Raw genomic sequence first — 20,738 nt, 5'->3', positions numbered from 1 at the left:
GGCAGGGAATCAGACGCGGGGAATCAGAGGCGGGGATTCAGAGCTGGGGAATCAGAGGCGGGGAATCAGAGTTGGGGAATCAGAGGCGGGGAATCAGATATGGGGAATAAGAGGCAGGGAATCAGAGGCAACAAAACAGAGGCGGGGAATCAGATATGGGGAATCAGAGGTGGGGAATCAGGGGCAGGGAATCAGTGGCAGGGAATCAGATGCGGGGAATCAGAGGCGGGGAATCAGAGGCAGGGAATCAGACACGGGGAATCAGAGGCGGGGAATCAGAGATGGGGAATCAGAGGCGGGGAATCAGAGGCAGGGAATCGGATGGCGGGAATCAGGGGCGGGAAATCAGAGCTGGGGAATCAGAGGCTGGGAATCAGAGTTGGGGAATCAGAGGCGGCGAAGCAGATATGGGGAAATAGAGGCGGGGAATCAGATATGGGGAATCAGAGGCAGGGAATCAGATATGGGGAATCAGAGGCTGGGAATCAGGGGCGGGGAATCAGTGGCAGGGAATCAGAGGCGGGGAATCAGAGGCGGGGAATCAGGGGCGGGGAATCAGTGGCAGGGAATCAGAGGCGGGGAATCAGAGGCGGGGAATCAGAGGCAGGGAATCAGACACGGGGAATCAGAGGTGGGGAATCAGAGATGGGGAATCAGAGGCGGGGAATCAGAGGCAGGGAATCAGACGCAGGGAATCAGAGGCGGGGAATCAGAGCTGGGGAATCAGAGGTGGGGAATCAGAGTCGGGGAATCTTAGGCAGGGAATCGGATGTGCGGATTCAGAAATGGGGAATCAGAGGTGGGGAATCAGAGGCGGTGAATCAGAGATGGGGAATCACAGGCGGGGAATCAGAGGCAGGAAATCAGACACGGGGATTCAGAGGCTGGGAATCAGACGGGGGGAATCAAAGGCGGGGAATCAGAGCTGGTGAATCAGAGGCAGGGAATCAGAGTTGGGGATTCAGAGGCGGGGAATCAGATATGGGGAAACAGAGGCGGGGAATCAGAGGCGGGCAAACAGAGGCGGGGAATTAGATATGGGGAATCAGAGGAAGGGAATCAGAGGTGGTGAATCAGAGATGGGGAATCACAGGCGGGGAATCAGAGGCAGGGAATAGAACGCAGGGAATCAGAGGCAGGCAATCAGAGCTGGGGAATCAGAGGCGGGGAATCAGACATGGGGAATCAGAGGCAGGGAATAAGAGGCGGGGAATCAGAGGCGGGGAATCAGAGGCAGGGAATCGGATGTGCAGAATCAGAGATGGGGAATCAGAGGTGGGGATTCAGAGGTGGTGAATCAGAGAAGGGGAATCAGAGGCGGGGAATCAGAGGCAGGGAATCAGACGCAGGGAATCAGAGGCGGGGAATCATAGCTGGCGAATTAGAGGAGGGGAATCAGAGTTGGGGAATCAGAGGCGGGGAATCAGATATGGGGAAACAGAGGCGGGGAATCAGAGGTGGGGAAACAGAGGCGGGGAATCAGATATGGGGATTCAGAGGTGGGGAATCAGAGGTTGGTAATCAGAGGCAGGGAATCAGAGGCGGGGAATCAGAGGCAGGGAATCAGATGCGGGGAATCAGAGGAGGGGAAACAGAGCTGGGTAATCAGAGGCGGGGAATCAGAGTTGGGGAAGCAGAGGCTAGGAATCAGAGGCGGGGAAACAGAGGCAGGGAATCAGATGTGCGGAATCAGAGATGGGGAATCAGAGGCAGGGAATCAGAATCAGAAGCGGGGAATCAGAGGCCGGGAATCAGAGGCCGGGAATCAGATGCTGGGAATAAGAGGCCGGGAATCAGAGGTGGGGAATCAGAGTCCGGGAATCAGAGATGGGGATTCAGAGGCGGGGAATGAGATATGGAGAATCAGAGGCGGGGAATCAGAGGCGGGGAAATAGAGGTGGGGAATCAGATATGGTGAATCAGAGGTGGCGAATCAAAGGCGGTGAATCAGAGATGGGGAATCAGAGGCGGGGAATCAGAGGCAGGGAATCAGATGCGGGGAATCAGAGGCGGGGAAACAGAGGTGGGGAATCAGATATGGGGAATCAGAGGTGGCGAATCAAAGGCAGTGAATCAGAGATGGGGAATCAGAGGCGGGGAATCAGAGGCAGGGAATCAGATGCGGGGAATCAGAGGCGGGGAATCAGAGCTGGCGAATCAGAGGCGGGGAATCAGAGGTGGGCAATCAGAGGCAGGGAATCGGACGCCGGGAATCAGAGGCGGGGAATCAGAGCTGGGGAATCAGAGGCGGGGAATCAGAGTTGGGGAATCAGAGGCGGGGAATCAGATATGGGGAAATAGAGGCGGGGAATAAGATATGGGGAATCAGAGGTGTGGAATCAGAGGTTGGGAATCAGAGGCGGGAATCAGAGGCGGGGAAACAGAGGCGGGGAATCAGATATGGGGAATCAGAGGTGGCGAATCAAAGGCGGTGAAACAGAGATGGGGAATCAGGGCAGGGAATCAGAGGCAGGGAATCAGAGCTGGGGAAACAGAGGCGGGGAATCAGATATGGGGAATCAGAGGTGGGGAATCAGGGGCGGGGAATCAGTGGCAGGGAATCAGAGCTGGGGAATCAGAGGTGGGGAATCAGAGCTGGGGAAACAGAGGCGGGGAATCAGATATGGGGAATCAGAGGTGGGGAATCAGGGGCGGGGAATCAGTGGCAGGGAATCAGAGGCCGGGAATAAAAGGCGGGGAATCAGATCTGGGGAATCAGAGGCGGGGAATCAGAGTTGGGGAATCAGAGGAGGGGAATCAGATATGGGGAAACAGAGGCCGGGAATCAGAGGCAGGGAAGCAGAGGCGGGGAATCAGATATGGGGAATCAGAGGTGGGTAATTAGAGGTTGCGAATCAGAGGCAGGGAATCAGAGGCTGGGAATCAGAGGCGGGGAATCAGAAGCAGGGAATCGGATGTGCGGAATCAGAGATGGGGAATCAGAGGTGGGCATTCAGAGGTGGTGAATCAGAGAAGGGGAATCAGAGGCGGGGAATCAGAGGCAGGGAATCAGACGCAGGGAATCAGAGGCGGGGAATCATAGCTGGCGAATTAGAGGAGGGGAATCAGAGTTGGGGAATCAGAGGCGGGGAATCAGATATGGGGAAACAGAGGCGGGGAATCAGAGGCGGGGAAACAGAGGCGGGGAATCAGATATGGGGATTCAGAGGTGGGGAATCAGAGGTTGGGAATCAGAGGCAGGGAATCAGTGGCGGGGAATCAGAGGCAGGGAATCAGATGCGGGGAATCAGAGGCGGGGAAACAGAGCTGGGGAATCAGAGGCGGGGAATCAGAGTTGGGGAAGCAGAGGATAGGAATCAGAGGCGGGGAATCAGAGCTGGGGAATAGGAGGTGGGGAATCAGAGTCGGGGAATCAGAGGCAGGGAATCGGATGTGCGGAATCAGAGATGGGGAATCAGAGGCAGGGAATCAGAGGCGGTGAATCAGAGATGGGGAATCAGAGGCGGGGAATCAGAGGCAGGAAATCAGACACGGGGATTCAGAGGCTGGGAATCAGACAGGGGGAATCAAAGGCGGGGAATCAGAGCTGGTGAATCAGAGGCAGGGAATCAGAGTTGGGGATTCAGAGGCGGGGAATCAGAGGCAGGAAATCAGACACGGGGATTCAGAGGCTGGGAATCAGACGGGGGAATCAAAGGCGGGGAATCAGAGCTGGTGAATCAGAGGCAGGGAATCAGAGTTGGGGATTCAGAGGCGGGGAATCAGATATGGGGAAACAGAGGCGGGGAATCAGAGGCAGGGAATCAGAGTTGGGGATTCAGAGGCGGGGAATCAGATATGGGGAAACAGAGGCGGGGAATCAGAGGCGGGCAAACAGAGGCGGGGAATTAGATATGGGGAATCAGAGGTGGCGAATCAAAGGCGGTGATACAGGGATGGGGAATCAGGGCAGGGAATCAGAGTCAGGGAATCAGAGCTGGGGAAACAGAGGCGGGGAATCAGATATGGGGAATCAGAGGTGGGGAATCAGGGGCGGGGAATCAGTGGCAGGGAATCAGAGCTGGGGAATCAGAGGTGGGGAATCAGAGCTGGGGAAACAGAGGCGGGGAATCAGATATGGGGAATCAGAGGTGGGGAATCAGGGGCGGGGAATCAGTGGCAGGGAATCAGAGGCCGGGAATAAAAGGCGGGGAATCAGAGCTGGGGAATCAGAGGCGGGGAATCAGAGTTGGGGAATCAGAGGAGGGGAATCAGATATGGGGAAACAGAGGCCGGGAATCAGAGGCAGGGAAACAGAGGCGGGGAATCAGATATGGGGAATCAGAGGTGGGGAATTAGAGGTTGCGAATCAGAGGCAGGGAATCAGAGGCGGGGAATCAGAGGCGGGGAATCAGAGGCAGGGAATCGGATGTGCAGAATCAGAGATGGGGAATCAGAGGTGGGGATTCAGAGGTGGTGAATCAGAGAAGGGGAATCAGAGGCGGGGAATCAGAGGCAGGGAATCAGACGCAGGGAATCAGAGGCGGGGAATCATAGCTGGCGAATTAGAGGAGGGGAATCAGAGTTGGGGAATCAGAGGCGGGGAATCAGATATGGGGAAACAGAGGCGGGGAATCAGAGGTGGGGAAACAGAGGCGGGGAATCAGATATGGGGATTCAGAGGTGGGGAATCAGAGGTTGGGAATCAGAGGCAGGGAATCAGAGGCGGGGAATCAGAGGCAGGGAATCAGATGCGGGGAATCAGAGGAGGGGAAACAGAGCTGGGGAATCAGAGGCGGGGAATCAGAGTTGGGGAAGCAGAGGCTAGGAATCAGAGGCGGGGAAACAGAGGCAGGGAATCAGATGTGCGGAATCAGAGATGGGGAATCAGAGGCAGGGAATCAGAATCAGAAGCGGGGAATCAGAGGCCGGGAATCAGAGGCCGGGAATCAGATGCTGGGAATAAGAGGCCGGGAATCAGAGGTGGGGAATCAGAGTCCTGGAATCAGAGATGGGGATTCAGAGGCGGGGAATGAGATATGGAGAATCAGAGGCGGGGAATCAGAGGCGGGGAAATAGAGGTGGGGAATCAGATATGGTGAATCAGAGGTGGCGAATCAAAGGCGGTGAATCAGAGATGGGGAATCAGAGGCGGGGTATCAGAGGCAGGGAATCAGATGCGGGGAATCAGAGGCGGGGAAACAGAGGTGGGGAATCAGATATGGGGAATCAGAGGTGGCGAATCAAAGTCAGTGAATCAGAGATGGGGAATCAGAGGCGGGGAATCAGAGGCAGGGAATCAGATGCGGGGAATCAGAGGCGGGGAATCAGAGCTGGCGAATCAGAGGCGGGGAATCAGAGGTGGGCAATCAGAGGCAGGGAATCGGACGCCGGGAATCAGAGGCGGGAAATCAGAGCTGGGGAATCAGAGGCGGGGAATCAGAGTTGGGGAATCAGAGGCGGGGAATCAGATATGGGGAAATAGAGGCGGGGAATCAGATATGGGGAATCAGAGGTGTGGAATCAGAGGTTGGGAATCAGAGGCAGGGAATCAGAGGCGGGGAAACAGAGGCAGGGAATCAGATATGGGGAATCAGAGGTGGCGAATCAAAGGGGGTGAAACAGAGATGGGGAATCAGGGCAGGGAATCAGAGGCAGGGAATCAGAGCTGGGGAAACAGAGGCGGGGAATCAGATATGGGGAATCAGAGGTGGGGAATCAGGGGCGGGGAATCAGTGGCAGGGAATCAGAGCTGGGGAATCAGAGGTGGGGAATCAGAGCTGGGGAAACAGAGGCGGGGAATCAGATATGGGGAATCAGAGGTGGGGAATCAGGGGCGGGGAATCAGTGGCAGGGAATCAGAGGCCGGGAATAAAAGGCGGGGAATCAGAGCTGGGGAATCAGAGGCGGGGAATCAGAGTTGGGGAATCAGAGGAGGGGAATCAGATATGGGGAAACAGAGGCCGGGAATCAGAAGCAGGGAAGCAGAGGCGGGGAATCAGATATGGGGAATCAGAGGTGGGTAATTAGAGGTTGCGAATCAGAGGCAGGGAATCAGAGGCTGGGAATCAGAGGCGGGGAATCAGAAGCAGGGAATCGGATGTGCGGAATCAGAGATGGGGAATCAGAGGTGGGCATTCAGAGGTGGTGAATCAGAGAAGGGGAATCAGAGGCGGGGAATCAGAGGCAGGGAATCAGACGCAGGGAATCAGAGGCGGGGAATCATAGCTGGCGAATAAGAGGAGGGGAATCAGAGTTGGGGAATCAGAGGCGGGGAATCAGAGCTGGGGAATCAGAGGCGGGGAATCAGAGTTGGGGAAGCAGAGGCTAGGAATCAGAGGCGGGGAATCAGAGCTGGGGAATCAGAGGTGGGGAATCAGAGTCGGGGAATCAGAGGCAGGGAATCGGATGTGCGGAATCAGAGATGGGGAATCAGAGGCAGGGAATCAGAGGCGGTGAATCAGAGATGGGGAATCAGAGGCGGGGAATCAGAGGCAGGAAATCAGACACGGGGATTCAGAGGCTGGGAATCAGACGGGGGGAATCAAAGGCGGGGAATCAGAGCTGGTGAATCAGAGGCAGGGAATCAGAGTTGGGGATTCAGAGGCGGGGAATCAGAGGCAGGAAATCAGACACGGGGATTCAGAGGCTGGGAATCAGACGGGGGGAATTAAAGGCGGGGAATCAGAGCTGGTGAATCAGAGGCAGGGAATCAGAGTTGGGGATTCAGAGGCGGGGAATCAGATATGGGGAAACAGAGGCGGGGAATCAGAGGCAGGGAATCAGAGTTGGGGATTCAGAGGCGGGGAATCAGATATGGGGAAACAGAGGCGGGGAATCAAATATGGGGAATCAGAGGTGGGGAATCAGGGGCAGGGAATCAGTGGCAGGGAATCAGAGGCGGGGAATCAGAGGCGGGGAATCAGAGGCAGGGAATCAGACACGGGGAATCAGAGGCGGGGAATCAGAGATGGGGAATCAGAGGCGGGGAATCAGAGGCAGGGAATCGGACACCGGGTATCAGAGGTGGGGAATCAGAGCTGGGGAATCAGAGCCGGGGAATCAGAGTTGGGGAATCAGAGGCGGGGAATCAGATATGGGGAAATAGAGGCTGGGAATCAGATATGGGGAATCAGAGGTGTGGAATCAGAGGTTGGGAATCAGAGGCAGGGAATCAGAGGCGGGGAAACAGAGGCGGGGAATCAGATATGGGGAATCAGAGGTGGCGAATCAAAGGCGGTGATACAGAGATGGGGAATCAGGGCAGGGAATCAGAGTCAGGGAATCAGAGCTGGGGAAACAGAGGCGGGGAATCAGATATGGGGAATCAGAGGTGGGGAATCAGGGGCGGGGAATCAGTGGCAGGGAATCAGAGCTGGGGAATCAGAGGTGGGGAATCAGAGCTGGGGAAACAGAGGCGGGGAATCAGATATGGGGAATCAGAGGTGGGGAATCAGGGGCGGGGAATCAGTGGCAGGGAATCAGAGGCCGGGAATAAATGGCGGGGAATCAGAGCTGGGGAATCAGAGGCGGGGAATCAGAGTTGGGGAATCAGAGGAGGGGAATCAGATATGGGGAAACAGAGGCCGGGAATCAGAGGCAGGGAAACAGAGGCGGGGAATCAGATATGGGGAATCAGAGGTGGGGAATTAGAGGTTGCGAATCAGAGGCAGGGAATCGGATGTGCAGAATCAGAGATGGGGATCAGAGGTGGGGATTCAGAGGTGGTGAATCAGAGAAGGGGAATCAGAGGCGGGGAATCAGAGGCAGGGAATCAGACGCAGGGAATCAGAGGCGGGGAATCATAGCTGGCGAATTAGAGGAGGGGAATCAGAGTTGGGGAATCAGAGGCGGGGAATCATATATGGGGAAACAGAGGCGGGGAATCAGAGGTGGGGAAACAGAGGCGGGGAATGAGATATGGGGATTCAGAGGTGGGGAATCAGAGGTTGGGAATCAGAGGCAGGGAATCAGAGGCGGGGAATCAGAGGCAGGGAATCACATGCGGGGAATCAGAGGAGGGGAAACAGAGCTGGGGAATCAGAGGCGGGGAATCAGAGTTGGGGAAGCAGAGGCTAGGAATCAGAGGCGGGGAAACAGAGGCAGGGAATCAGATGTGCGGAATCAGAGATGGGGAATCAGAGGCAGGGAATCAGAATCAGAAGCGGGGAATCAGAGGCCGGGAATCAGAGGCCGGGAATCAGATGCTGGGAATAAGAGGCCGGGAATCAGAGGTGGGGAATCAGCGTCATGGAATCAGAGATGGGGATTCAGAGGCGGGGAATGAGATATGGAGAATCAGAGGCGGGGAATCAGAGGCGGGGAAATAGAGGTGGGGAATCAGATATGGTGAATCAGAGGTGGCGAATCAAAGGCGGTGAATCAGAGATGGGGAATCAGAGGCGGGGAATCAGAGGCAGGGAATCAGATGCGGGGAATCAGAGGCGGGGAAACAGAGGTGGGGAATCAGATATGGGGAATCAGAGGTGGCGAATCAAAGGCAGTGAATCAGAGATGGGGAATCAGAGGCGGGGAATCAGAGGCAGGGAATCAGATGCGGGGAATCAGAGGCGGGGAATCAGAGCTGGCGAATCAGAGGCGGGGAATCAGAGGTGGGCAATCAGAGGCAGGGAATCGGACGCCGGGAATCAGAGGCGGGGAATCAGAGCTGGGGAATCAGAGGCGGGGAATCAGAGTTGGGGAATCAGAGGCGGGGAATCAGAGCTGGGGAATCAGAGGTGGGGAATCAGAGTCGGGGAATCAGAGGCAGGGAATCGGATGTGTGGAATCAGAGATGGGGAATCAGAGGCAGGGAATCAGAGGCGGTGAATCAGAGATGGGGAATCAGAGGCGGGGAATCAGAGGCAGGAAATCAGACACGGGGATTCAGAGGCTGGGAATCAGACAGGGGGAATCAAAGGCGGGGAATCAGAGCTGGTGAATCAGAGGCAGGGAATCAGAGTTGGGGATTAAGAGGCGGGGAATCAGAGGCAGGAAATCAGACACGGGGATTCAGAGGCTGGGAATCAGACGGGGGGAATCAAAGGCGGGGAATCAGAGCTGGTGAATCAGAGGCAGGGAATCAGAGTTGGGGATTCAGAGGCGGGGAATCAGATATGGGGAAACAGAGGCGGGGAATCAGAGGCAGGGAATCAGAGTTGGGGATTCAGAGGCGGGGAATCAGATATGGGGAAACAGAGGCGGGGAATCAGAGGCGGGCAAACAGAGGCGGGGAATTAGATATGGGGAATCAGAGGTGGCGAATCAAAGGCGGTGATACAGGGATGGGGAATCAGGGCAGGGAATCAGAGTCAGGGAATCAGAGCTGGGGAAACAGAGGCGGGGAATCAGATATGGGGAATCAGAGGTGGGGAATCAGGGGCGGGGAATCAGTGGCAGGGAATCAGAGCTGGGGAATCAGAGGTGGGGAATCAGAGCTGGGGAAACAGAGGCGGGGAATCAGATATGGGGAATCAGAGGTGGGGAATCAGGGGCGGGGAATCAGTGGCAGGGAATCAGAGGCCGGGAATAAAAGGCGGGGAATCAGAGCTGGGGAATCAGAGGCGGGGAATCAGAGTTGGGGAATCAGAGGAGGGGAATCAGATATGGGGAAACAGAGGCCGGGAATCAGAGGCAGGGAAACAGAGGCGGGGAATCAGATATGGGGAATCAGAGGTGGGGAATTAGAGGTTGCGAATCAGAGGCAGGGAATCAGAGGCGGGGAATCAGAGGCGGGGAATCAGAGGCAGGGAATCGGATGTGCAGAATCAGAGATGGGGAATCAGAGGTGGGGATTCAGAGGTGGTGAATCAGAGAAGGGGAATCAGAGGCGGGGAATCAGAGGCAGGGAATCAGACGCAGGGAATCAGAGGCGGGGAATCATAGCTGGCGAATTAGAGGAGGGGAATCAGAGTTGGGGAATCAGAGGCGGGGAATCAGATATGGGGAAACAGAGGCGGGGAATCAGAGGTGGGGAAACAGAGGCGGGGAATCAGATATGGGGATTCAGAGGTGGGGAATCAGAGGTTGGGAATCAGAGGCAGGGAATCAGAGGCGGGGAATCAGAGGCAGGGAATCAGATGCGGGGAATCAGAGGAGGGGAAACAGAGCTGGGGAATCAGAGGCGGGGAATCAGAGTTGGGGAAGCAGAGGCTAGGAATCAGAGGCGGGGAAACAGAGGCAGGGAATCAGATGTGCGGAATCAGAGATGGGGAATCAGAGGCAGGGAATCAGAATCAGAAGCGGGGAATCAGAGGCCGGGAATCAGAGGCCGGGAATCAGATGCTGGGAATAAGAGGCCGGGAATCAGAGGTGGGGAATCAGAGTCCTGGAATCAGAGATGGGGATTCAGAGGCGGGGAATGAGATATGGAGAATCAGAGGCGGGGAATCAGAGGCGGGGAAATAGAGGTGGGGAATCAGATATGGTGAATCAGAGGTGGCGAATCAAAGGCGGTGAATCAGAGATGGGGAATCAGAGGCGGGGAATCAGAGGCAGGGAATCAGATGCGGGGAATCAGAGGCGGGGAAACAGAGGTGGGGAATCAGATATGGGGAATCAGAGGTGGCGAATCAAAGGCAGTGAATCAGAGATGGGGAATCAGAGGCGGGGAATCAGAGGCAGGGAATCAGATGCGGGGAATCAGAGGCGGGGAATCAGAGCTGGCGAATCAGAGGCGGGGAATCAGAGGTGGGCAATCAGAGGCAGGGAATCGGACGCCGGGAATCAGAGGCGGGGAATCAGAGCTGGGGAATCAGAGGCGGGGAATCAGAGTTGGGGAATCAGAGGCGGGGAATCAGATATGGGGAAATAGAGGCGGGGAATCAGATATGGGGAATCAGAGGTGTGGAATCAGAGGTTGGGAATCAGAGGCAGGGAATCAGAGGCGGGGAAACAGAGGCGGGGAATCAGATATGGGGAATCAGAGGTGGCGATTCAAAGGCGGTGAAACAGAGATGGGGAATCAGGGCAGGGAATCAGAGGCAGGGAATCAGAGCTGGGGAAACAGAGGCGGGGAATCAGATATGGGGAATCAGAGGTGGGGAATCAGGGGCGGGGAATCAGTGGCAGGGAATCAGAGCTGGGGAATCAGAGGTGGGGAATCAGAGCTGGGGAAACAGAGGCGGGGAATCAGATATGGGGAATCAGAGGTGGGGAATCAGGGGCGGGGAATCAGTGGCAGGGAATCAGAGGCCGGGAATAAAAGGCGGGGAATCAGAGCTGGGGAATCAGAGGCGGGGAATCAGAGTTGGGGAATCAGAGGAGGGGAATCAGATATGGGGAAACAGAGGCCGGGAATCAGAAGCAGGGAAGCAGAGGCGGGGAATCAGATATGGGGAATCAGAGGTGGGTAATTAGAGGTTGCGAATCAGAGGCAGGGAATCAGAGGCTGGGAATCAGAGGCGGGGAATCAGAAGCAGGGAATCGGATGTGCGGAATCAGAGATGGGGAATCAGAGGTGGGCATTCAGAGGTGGTGAATCAGAGAAGGGGAATCAGAGGCGGGGAATCAGAGGCAGGGAATCAGACGCAGGGAATCAGAGGCGGGGAATCATAGCTGGCGAATAAGAGGAGGGGAATCAGAGTTGGGGAATCAGAGGCGGGGAATCAGAGCTGGGGAATCAGAGGCGGGGAATCAGAGTTGGGGAAGCAGAGGCTAGGAATCAGAGGCGGGGAATCAGAGCTGGGGAATCAGAGGTGGGGAATCAGAGTCGGGGAATCAGAGGCAGGGAATCGGATGTGCGGAATCAGAGATGGGGAATCAGAGGCAGGGAATCAGAGGCGGTGAATCAGAGATGGGGAATCAGAGGCGGGGAATCAGAGGCAGGAAATCAGACACGGGGATTCAGAGGCTGGGAATCAGACGGGGGGAATCAAAGGCGGGGAATCAGAGCTGGTGAATCAGAGGCAGGGAATCAGAGTTGGGGATTCAGAGGCGGGGAATCAGAGGCAGGAAATCAGACACGGGGATTCAGAGGCTGGGAATAAGACGGGGGGAATCAAAGGCGGGGAATCAGAGCTGGTGAATCAGAGGCAGGAAATCAGAGTTGGGGATTCAGAGGCGGGGAATCAGATATGGGGAAACAGAGGCGGGGAATCAGAGGCAGGGAATCAGAGTTGGGGATTCAGAGGCGGGGAATCAGATATGGGGAAACAGAGGCGGGGAATCAGATATGGGGAATCAGATGTGGGGAATCAGGGGCAGGGAATCAGTGGCAGGGAATCAGAGGCGGGGAATCAGAGGCGGGGAATCAGAGGCAGGGAATCAGACACGGGGAATCAGAGGCGGGGAATCAGAGATGGGGAATCAGAGGCGGGGAATCAGAGGCAGGGAATCGGACACCGGGTATCAGAGGTGGGGAATCAGAGCTGGGGAATCAGAGGCGGGGAATCAGAGTTGGGGAATCAGAGGCGGGGAATCAGATATGGGGAAATAGAGGCTGGGAATCAGATATGGGGAATCAGAGGTGTGGAATCAGAGGCAGGGAATCAGATGCGGGGAATCAGAGGCGGGGAATCAGAGCTGGCGAATCAGAGGCGGGGAATCAGAGGTGGGCAATCAGAGGCAGGGAATCGGACGCCGGGAATCAGAGCTGGGGAATCAGAGGCGGGGAATCAGAGTTGGGGAATCAGAGGCGGGGAATCAGATATGGGGAAATAGAGGCGGGGAATCAGATATGGGGAATCAGAGGTGTGGAATCAGAGGTTGGGAATCAGAGGCAGGGAATCAGAGGCGGGGAAACAGAGGCGGGGAATCAGATATGGGGAATCAGAGGTGGCGAATCAGAGGCAGGGAATCAGAGTTGGGGAATCAGAGGCGGGGAATCATATATGGGGAAACAGAGGCGGGGAATCAGAGGTGGGGAAACAGAGGCGGGGAATGAGATATGGGGATTCAGAGGTGGGGAATCAGAGGTTGGGAATCAGAGGCAGGGAATCAGAGGCGGGGAATCAGAGGCAGGGAATCACATGCGGGGAATCAGAGGAGGGGAAACAGAGCTGGGGAATCAGAGGCGGGGAATCAGAGTTGGGGAAGCAGAGGCTAGGAATCAGAGGCGGGGAAACAGAGGCAGGGAATCAGATGTGCGGAATCAGAGATGGGGAATCAGAGGCAGGGAATCAGAATCAGAAGCGGGGAATCAGAGGCCGGGAATCAGAGGCCGGGAATCAGATGCTGGGAATAAGAGGCCGGGAATCAGAGGTGGGGAATCAGCGTCATGGAATCAGAGATGGGGATTCAGAGGCGGGGAATGAGATATGGAGAATCAGAGGCGGGGAATCAGAGGCGGGGAAATAGAGGTGGGGAATCAGATATGGTGAATCAGAGGTGGCGAATCAAAGGCGGTGAATCAGAGATGGGGAATCAGAGGCGGGGAATCAGAGGCAGGGAATCAGATGCGGGGAATCAGAGGCGGGGAAACAGAGGTGGGGAATCAGATATGGGGAATCAGAGGTGGCGAATCAAAGGCAGTGAATCAGAGATGGGGAATCAGAGGCGGGGAATCAGAGGCAGGGAATCAGATGCGGGGAATCAGAGGCGGGGAATCAGAGCTGGCGAATCAGAGGCGGGGAATCAGAGGTGGGCAATCAGAGGCAGGGAATCGGACGCCGGGAATCAGAGGCGGGGAATCAGAGCTGGGGAATCAGAGGCGGGGAATCAGAGTTGGGGAATCAGAGGCGGGGAATCAGAGCTGGGGAATCAGAGGTGGGGAATCAGAGTCGGGGAATCAGAGGCAGGGAATCGGATGTGTGGAATCAGAGATGGGGAATCAGAGGCAGGGAATCAGAGGCGGTGAATCAGAGATGGGGAATCAGAGGCGGGGAATCAGAGGCAGGAAATCAGACACGGGGATTCAGAGGCTGGGAATCAGACAGGGGGAATCAAAGGCGGGGAATCAGAGCTGGTGAATCAGAGGCAGGGAATCAGAGTTGGGGATTCAGAGGCGGGGAATCAGAGGCAGGAAATCAGACACGGGGATTCAGAGGCTGGGAATCAGACGGGGGGAATCAAAGGCGGGGAATCAGAGCTGGTGAATCAGAGGCAGGGAATCAGAGTTGGGGATTCAGAGGCGGGGAATCAGATATGGGGAAACAGAGGCGGGGAATCAGAGGCAGGGAATCAGAGTTGGGGATTCAGAGGCGGGGAATCAGATATGGGGAAACAGAGGCGGGGAATCAGAGGCGGGCAAACAGAGGCGGGGAATTAGATATGGGGAATCAGAGGTGGCGAATCAAAGGCGGTGATACAGGGATGGGGAATCAGGGCAGGGAATCAGAGTCAGGGAATCAGAGCTGGGGAAACAGAGGCGGGGAATCAGATATGGGGAATCAGAGGTGGGGAATCAGGGGCGGGGAATCAGTGGCAGGGAATCAGAGCTGGGGAATCAGAGGTGGGGAATCAGAGCTGGGGAAACAGAGGCGGGGAATCAGATATGGGGAATCAGAGGTGGGGAATCAGGGGCGGGGAATCAGTGGCAGGGAATCAGAGGCCGGGAATAAAAGGCGGGGAATCAGAGCTGGGGAATCAGAGGCGGGGAATCAGAGTTGGGGAATCAGAGGAGGGGAATCAGATATGGGGAAACAGAGGCCGGGAATCAGAGGCAGGGAAACAGAGGCGGGGAATCAGATATGGGGAATCAGAGGTGGGGAATTAGAGGTTGCGAATCAGAGGCAGGGAATCAGAGGCGGGGAATCAGAGGCGGGGAATCAGAGGCAGGGAATCGGATGTGCAGAATCAGAGATGGGGAATCAGAGGTGGGGATTCAGAGGTGGTGAATCAGAGAAGGGGAATCAGAGGCGGGGAATCAGAGGCAGGGAATCAGACGCAGGGAATCAGAGGCGGGGAATCATAGCTGGCGAATTAGAGGAGGGGAATCAGAGTTGGGGAATCAGAGGCGGGGAATCAGATATGGGGAAACAGTGGCGGGGAATCAGAGGTGGGGAAACAGAGGCGGGGAATCAGATATGGGGATTCAGAGGTGGGGAATCAGAGGTTGGGAATCAGAGGCAGGGAATCAGAGGCGGGGAATCAGAGGCAGGGAATCAGATGCGGGGAATCAGAGGAGGGGAAACAGAGCTGGGGAATCAGAGGCGGGGAATCAGAGTTGGGGAAGCAGAGGCTAGGAATCAGAGGCGGGGAAACAGAGGCAGGGAATCAGATGTGCGGAATCAGAGATGGGGAATCAGAGGCAGGGAATCAGAATCAGAAGCGGGGAATCAGAGGCCGGGAATCAGAGGCCGGGAATCAGATGCTGGGAATAAGAGGCCGGGAATCAGAGGTGGGGAATCAGAGTCCTGGAATCAGAGATGGGGATTCAGAGGCGGGGAATGAGATATGGAGAATCAGAGGCGGGGAATCAGAGGCGGGGAAATAGAGGTGGGGAATCAGATATGGTGAATCAGAGGTGGCGAATCAAAGGCGGTGAATCAGAGATGGGGAATCAGAGGCGGGGAATCAGAGGCAGGGAATCAGATGCGGGGAATCAGAGGCGGGGAAACAGAGGTGGGGAATCAGATATGGGGAATCAGAGGTGGCGAATCAAAGGCAGTGAATCAGAGATGGGGAATCAGAGGCGGGGAATCAGAGGCAGGGAATCAGATGCGGGGAATCAGAGGCGGGGAATCAGAGCTGGCGAATCAGAGGCGGGGAATCAGAGGTGGGCAATCAGAGGCAGGGAATCGGACGCCGGGTATCAGAGGCGGGGAATCAGAGCTGGGGAATCAGAGGCGGGGAATCAGAGTTGGGGAATCAGAGGCGGGGAATCAGATATGGGGAAATAGAGGCGGGGAATCAGATATGGGGAATCAGAGGTGTGGAATCAGAGGTTGGGAATCAGAGGCAGGGAATCAGAGGCGGGGAAACAGAGGCGGGGAATCAGATATGGGGAATAAGAGGTGGCGATTCAAAGGCGGTGAAACAGAGATGGGGAATCAGGGCAGGGAATCAGAGGCAGGGAATCAGAGCTGGGGAAACAGAGGCGGGGAATCAGATATGGGGAATCAGAGGTGGGGAATCAGGGGCGGGGAATCAGTGGCAGGGAATCAGAGCTGGGGAATCAGAGGTGGGGAATCAGAGCTGGGGAAACAGAGGCGGGGAATCAGATATGGGGAATCAGAGGTGGGGAATCAGGGGCGGGGAATCAGTGGCAGGGAATCAGAGGCCGGGAATAAAAGGCGGGGAATGAGAGCTGGGGAATCAGAGGCGGGGAATCAGAGTTGGGGAATCAGAGGAGGGGAATCAGATATGGGGAAACAGAGGCCGGGAATCAGAAGCAGGGAAGCAGAGGCGGGGAATCAGATATGGGGAATCAGAGGTGGGTAATTAGAGGTTGCGAATCAGAGGCAGGGAATCAGAGGCTGGGAATCAGAGGCGGGGAATCAGAAGCAGGGAATCGGATGTGCGGAATCAGAGATGGGGAATCAGAGGTGGGCATTCAGAGGTGGTGAATCAGAGAAGGGGAATCAGAGGCGGGGAATCAGAGGCAGGGAATCAGACGCAGGGAATCAGAGGCGGGGAATCATAGCTGGCGAATAAGAGGAGGGGAATCAGAGTTGGGGAATCAGAGGCGGGGAATCAGAGCTGGGGAATCAGAGGCGGGGAATCAGAGTTGGGGAAGCAGAGGCTAGGAATCAGAGGCGGGGAATCAGAGCTGGGGAATCAGAGGTGGGGAATCAGAGTCGGGGAATCAGAGGCAGGGAATCGGATGTGCGGAATCAGAGATGGGGAATCAGAGGCAGGGAATCAGAGGCGGTGAATCAGAGATGGGGAATCAGAGGCGGGGAATCAGAGGCAGGAAATCAGACACGGGGATTCAGAGGCTGGGAATCAGACGGGGGGAATCAAAGGCGGGGAATCAGAGCTGGTGAATCAGAGGCAGGGAATCAGAGTTGGGGATTCAGAGGCGGGGAATCAGAGGCAGGAAATCAGACACGGGGATTCAGAGGCTGGGAATAAGACGGGGGGAATCAAAGGCGGGGAATCAGAGCTGGTGAATCAGAGGCAGGAAATCAGAGTTGGGGATTCAGAGGCGGGGAATCAGATATGGGGAAACAGAGGCGGGGAATCAGAGGCAGGGAATCAGAGTTGGGGATTCAGAGGCGGGGAATCAGATATGGGGAAACAGAGGCGGGGAATCAGATATGGGGAATCAGAGGTGGGGAATCAGGGGCAGGGAATCAGTGGCAGGGAATCAGAGGCGGGGAATCAGAGGCGGGGAATCAGAGGCAGGGAATCAGACACGGGGAATCAGAGGCGGGGAATCAGAGATGGGGAATCAGAGGCGGGGAATCAGAGGCAGGGAATCGGACACCGGGTATCAGAGGTGGGGAATCAGAGCTGGGGAATCAGAGGCGGGGAATCAGAGTTGGGGAATCAGAGGCGGGGAATCAGATATGGGGAAATAGAGGCTGGGAATCAGATATGGGGAATCAGAGGTGTGGAATCAGAGGCAGGGAATCAGATGCGGGGAATCAGAGGCGGGGAATCAGAGCTGGCGAATCAGAGGCGGGGAATCAGAGGTGGGCAATCAGAGGCAGGGAATCGGACGCCGGGAATCAGAGCTGGGGAATCAGAGGCGGGGAATCAGAGTTGGGGAATCAGAGGCGGGGAATCAGATATGGGGAAATAGAGGCGGGGAATCAGATATGGGGAATCAGAGGTGTGGAATCAGAGGTTGGGAATCAGAGGCAGGGAATCAGAGGCGGGGAAACAGAGGCGGGGAATCAGATATGGGGAATCAGAGGTGGCGAATCAAAGGCGGTGAAACAGAGATGGGGAATCAGGGCAGGGAATCAGAGGCAGGGAATCAGAGCTGGGGAAACAGAGGCGGGGAATCAGATATGGGGAATCAGAGGTGGGGAATCAGGGGCGGGGAATCAGTGGCAGGGAATCAGAGCTGGGGAATCAGAGGTGGGGAATCAGAGCTGGGGAAACAGAGGCGGGGAATCAGATATGGGGAATCAGAGGTGGGGAATCAGGGGCGGGGAATCAGTGGCAGGGAATCAGAGGCCGGGAATAAAAGGCGGGGAATCAGAGCTGGGGAATCAGAGGCGGGGAATCAGAGTTGGGGAATCAGAGGAGGGGAATCAGATATGGGGAAACAGAGGCCGGGAATCAGAAGCAGGGAAGCAGAGGCGGGGAATCAGAGGCTGGGAATCAGAGGCGGGGAATCAGAAGCAGGGAATCGGATGTGCGGAATCAGAGATGGGGAATCAGAGGTGGGTAATTAGAGGTTGCGAATCAGAGGCAGGGAATCAGAGGCTGGGAATCAGAGGCGGGGAATCAGAAGCAGGGAATCGGATGTGCGGAATCAGAGATGGGGAATCAGAGGTGGGCATTCAGAGGTGGTGAATCAGAGAAGGGGAATCAGAGGCGGGGAATCAGAGGCAGGGAATCAGACGCAGGGAATCAGAGGCGGGGAATCATAGCTGGCGAATAAGAGGAGGGGAATCAGAGTTGGGGAATCAGAGGCGGGGAATCAGAGCTGGGGAATCAGAGGCGGGGAATCAGAGTTGGGGAAGCAGAGGCTAGGAATCAGAGGCGGGGAATCAGAGCTGGGGAATCAGAGGTGGGGAATCAAAGTCGGGGAATCAGAGGCAGGGAATCGGATGTGCGGAATCAGAGATGGGGAATCAGAGGCAGGGAATCAGAGGCGGTGAATCAGAGATGGGGAATCAGAGGCGGGGAATCAGAGGCAGGAAATCAGACACGGGGATTCAGAGGCTGGGAATCAGACGGGGGGAATCAAAGGCGGGGAATCAGAGCTGGTGAATCAGAGGCAGGGAATCAGAGTTGGGGATTCAGAGGCGGGGAATCAGAGGCAGGAAATCAGACACGGGGATTCAGAGGCTGGGAATCAGACGGGGGGAATCAAAGGCGGGGAATCAGAGCTGGTGAATCAGAGGCAGGGAATCAGAGTTGGGGATTCAGAGGCGGGGAATCAGATATGGGGAAACAGAGGCGGGGAATCAGAGGCAGGGAATCAGAGTTGGGGATTCAGAGGCGGGGAATCAGATATGGGGAAACAGAGGCGGGGAATCAGATATGGGGAATCAGAGGTGGGGAATCAGGGGCAGGGAATCAGTGGCAGGGAATCAGAGGCGGGGATTCAGAGGCGGGGAATCAGAGGCAGGGAATCAGACACGGGGAATCAGAGGCGGGGAATCAGAGATGGGGAATCAGAGGCGGGGAATCAGAGGCAGGGAATCGGACACCGGGTATCAGAGGTGGGGAATCAGAGCTGGGGAATCAGAGGCGGGGAATCAGAGTTGGGGAATCAGAGGCGGGGAATCAGATATGGGGAAATAGAGGCTGGGAATCAGATATGGGGAATCAGAGGTGTGGAATCAGAGGTTGGGAATCAGAGGCAGGGAATCAGAGGCGGGGAAACAGAGGCGGGGAATCAGATATGGGGAATCAGAGGTGGCGAATCAAAGGCGGTGATACAGAGATGGGGAATCAGGGCAGGGAATCAGAGTCAGGGAATCAGAGCTGGGGAAACAGAGGCGGGGAATCAGATATGGGGAATCAGAGGTGGGGAATCAGGGGCGGGGAATCAGTGGCAGGGAATCAGAGCTGGGGAATCAGAGGTGGGGAATCAGAGCTGGGGAAACAGAGGCGGGGAATCAGATATGGGGAATCAGAGGTGGGGAATCAGGGGCGGGGAATCAGTGGCAGGGAATCAGAGGCCGGGAATAAATGGCGGGGAATCAGAGCTGGGGAATCAGAGGCGGGGAATCAGAGTTGGGGAATCAGAGGAGGGGAATCAGATATGGGGAAACAGAGGCCGGGAATCAGAGGCAGGGAAACAGAGGCGGGGAATCAGATATGGGGAATCAGAGGTGGGGAATTAGAGGTTGCGAATCAGAGGCAGGGAATCAGAGGCGGGGAATCAGAGGCGGGGAATCAGAGGCAGGGAATCGGATGTGCAGAATCAGAGATGGGGAATCAGAGGTGGGGATTCAGAGGTGGTGAATCAGAGAAGGGGAATCAGAGGCGGGGAATCAGTGGCAGGGAATCAGACGCAGGGAATCAGAGGCGGGGAATCATAGCTGGCGAATTAGAGGAGGGGAATCAGAGTTGGGGAATCAGAGGCGGGGAATCATATATGGGGAAACAGAGGCGGGGAATCAGAGGTGGGGAAACAGAGGCGGGGAATGAGATATGGGGATTCAGAGGTGGGGAATCAGAGGTTGGGAATCAGAGGCAGGTAATCAGAGGCAGGGAATCAGAGGCAGGGAATCACATGCGGGGAATCAGAGGAGGGGAAACAGAGCTGGGGAATCAGAGGCGGGGAATCAGAGTTGGGGAAGCAGAGGCTAGGAATCAGAGGCGGGGAAACAGAGGCAGGGAATCAGATGTGCGGAATCAGAGATGGGGAATCAGAGGCAGGGAATCAGAATCAGAAGCGGGGAATCAGAGGCCGGGAATCAGAGGCCGGGAATCAGATGCTGGGAATAAGAGGCCGGGAATCAGAGGTGGGGAATCAGCGTCCGGGAATCAGAGATGGGGATTCAGAGGCGGGGAATGAGATATGGAGAATCAGAGGCGGGGAATCAGAGGCGGGGAAATAGAGGTGGGGAATCAGATATGGTGAATCAGAGGTGGCGAATCAAAGGCGGTGAATCAGAGATGGGGAATCAGAGGCGGGGAATCAGAGGCAGGGAATCAGATGCGGGGAATCAGAGGCGGGGAAACAGAGGTGGGGAATCAGATATGGGGAATCAGAGGTGGCGAATCAAAGGCAGTGAATCAGAGATGGGGAATCAGAGGCGGGGAATCAGAGGCAGGGAATCAGATGC

This window comes from Narcine bancroftii, chromosome 2 (genome assembly GCF_036971445.1).
Source record: "Narcine bancroftii isolate sNarBan1 chromosome 2, sNarBan1.hap1, whole genome shotgun sequence".
Lineage (NCBI taxonomy): Eukaryota > Metazoa > Chordata > Chondrichthyes > Torpediniformes > Narcinidae > Narcine > Narcine bancroftii.
The sequence above is the reverse complement of the archived record's forward strand: the minus strand, read 5'-3'. Positions refer to the sequence as shown.